Genomic DNA, 3,455 nt, shown 5'->3' with positions numbered 1-3,455 from the left:
GCCTACAAACTCACAGGTTTATTACAACCAATTAACCATTCAAACAAAAAGCGACTGCAGCCCTAATTACAAAACCCTTAACATGTCGCGTGTTTGTTTACCTTCCGTTGCCTGACAACGCGCTGGAGGATGACGGGCACCTGTCAGAAAATCTCTCTCTAAAGAAATAAATCCCGTTTCTTTGCTATTCTAAAATTAAGCGATATATTTTATATACCTACAACAAATACCAGCGCTATCAATGCGCTTTTTATCGGAAAAAGCTCGTGAATAAATAAATAATTGTTTTGAACCAAACATTTATTTTTCAAAGTCTTAAAGGGATAGTTCACCCAAAAATTAAAATTAGCCCATGCTTTACTCACCTTGAAGCCATCCGATTCCTAGGTGTGTATATTACTTTCTTCTTTCAGACGAATACAATCAGAGTAATATTAATAAAAGTCCTGGCTCTTCCTGGCTTTTGAAGTCCATAAAAGTGCATAGATGATGGATGGATGCACTTTTTTGATGGATAGATGCATTTTTATGATGGATAGATGCACTTTTATGATGATATATGCACTTTTATGATGGATACATGCATTTTTATGATGGATGGATGCACTTTAATGATGGACAGATACACTATTATAAAGGATCCATGCACTTTTATGATGGATACATGCACTTTTATGATGGATAGATGCATTTTTATGATGGATAGATGCATTTTTATGATGGATACATGCACTTTTATGATGGATAGATGCACTTTTATGATGGATGGATGCACTTTTATGATGGATGGATGGATGCACTTTTATGATGGATGGATGCACTTTTATGATGGATGGATGGATGCACTTTTATGATGGATAGATGCACTTTTATGATGGATGGATGCACTTTTATGATGGATGGATGCACTTTTATGATGGATAGATGGACTTTTATGATGGATGGATGCACTTTTATGATGGATAGATGCACTTTTATGATGGATTGATGCACTTTTATGATGGATGGATGCACTTTTATGATGGATAGATGGACTTTTATGACGGATAGATGGACTTTTATGACGGATAGATGGACTTTTATGACGGATGGATGCACTTTTATGATGGATAGATGCACTTTTATGATGGATGGATGCACTTTTATGATGGATACATGCACTTTTATGATGGATAGATGGACTTTTATGATGGATGGATGCACTTTTATGATGGATGGATGGATGCACTTTTATGATGGATAGATGCACTTTTATGATGGATGGATGCACTTTTATGATGGATGGATGCACTTTTATGATGGATAGATGGACTTTTATGACGGATAGATGGACTTTTATGATGGATGGATGCACTTTTATGATGGATAGATGCACTTTTATGATGGATAGATGCACTTTTATGATGGATGGATGCACTTTTATGATGGATACATGCACTTTTATGACGGATAGATGGACTTTTATGATGGATGGATGCACTTTTATGATGGATAGATGCACTTTTATGATGGATAGATGCACTTTTATGATGGATGGATGCACTTTTATGATGGATACATGCACTTTTATGACGGATAGATGGACTTTTATGATGGATGGATGCACTTTTATGATGGATAGATGCACTTTTATGATGGATAGATGCACTTTTATGATGGATGGATGCACTTTTATGATGGATACATGCACTTTTATGACGGATAGATGGACTTTTATGATGGATGGATGCACTTTTATGATGGATAGATGGACTTTTATGACGGATAGATGGACTTTTATGATGATGGATGCACTTTTATGATGGATAGATGCACTTTTATGATGGATAGATGCACTTTTATGATGGATGGATGCACTTTTATGATGGATACATGCACTTTTATGATGGATAGATGGACTTTTATGATGGATGGATGCACTTTTATGATGGATAGATGGACTTTTATGACGGATAGATGGACTTTTATGACGGATAGATGGACTTTTATGATGGATAGATGCACTTTTATGATGGATGGATGCACTTTTATGATGGATGGATGCACTTTTATGATGGATAGATGGACTTTTATGACGGATAGATGGACTTTTATGATGGATGGATGCACTTTTATGATGGATACATGCACTTTTATGATGGATATGCACTTTTATGATGGATGGATGCACTTTTATGATGGATACATGCACTTTTATGATGGATAGATGCACTTTTATGATGGATATGCACTTTTATGATGGATGGATGCACTTTTATGATGGATACATGCACTTTTATGACGGATAGATGGACTTTTATGATGGATGGATGCACTTTTATGATGGATAGATGCACTTTTATGATGGATAGATGCACTTTTATGATGGATGGATGCACTTTTATGATGGATAGATGGACTTTTATGACGGATAGATGGACTTTTATGACGGATAGATGGACTTTTATGATGGATGGATGCACTTTTATGATGGATAGATGCACTTTTATGATGGATGGATGCACTTTTATGATGGATACATGCACTTTTATGATGGATGGATGCACTTTTATGATGGATAGATGCACTTTTATGATGGATAGATGCACTTTTATGATGGATGGATGCACTTTTATGATGGATAGATGGACTTTTATGACGGATAGATGGACTTTTATGACGGATAGATGGACTTTTATGATGGATGGATGCACTTTTATGATGGATAGATGCACTTTTATGATGGATGGATGCACTTTTATGATGGATACATGCACTTTTATGATGGATGGATGCACTTTTATGATGGATAGATGCACTTTTATGATGGATAGATGCACTTTTATGATGGATGGATGCACTTTTATGATGGATAGATGGACTTTTATGACGGATAGATGGACTTTTATGACGGATAGATGGACTTTTATGATGGATAGATGCACTTTTATGATGGATAGATGCACTTTTATGATGGATGGATGCACTTTTATGATGGATACATGCACTTTTATGATGGATGGATGCACTTTTATGATGGATGGATGGATGCACTTTTATGATGGATAGATGCACTTTTATGATGGATGGATGCACTTTTATGATGGATGGATGGATGCACTTTTATGATGGATGGATGCACTTTTATGATGGATAGATGGACTTTTATGATGGACAGATGCATTTTTATGATGGATACATGCACTTTTATGATGGATAGATGCACTTTTATGATGGATACATGCACTTTTATGATGGATAGATGCACTTTTATGATGGATGGATGCACTTTTATGATGGATAGATGCACTTTTATGACGGATAGATGCACTTTTATGATGGATGGATGCACTTTTATGATGGATAGATGCACTTTTATGATGGATGGATGCACTTTTATGATGGATACATGCACTTTTATGGACTTCAAAACAGAAACAGCCATTCACTGCCATTATAAAGAATTTTTTTTAATA

This window comes from Gobio gobio (genome assembly GCF_949357685.1).
Source record: "Gobio gobio genome assembly, chromosome: 15".
NCBI classification, from domain to species: Eukaryota; Metazoa; Chordata; class Actinopteri; order Cypriniformes; family Gobionidae; genus Gobio; species Gobio gobio.
Note: the sequence above shows the minus strand (reverse complement) of the source record.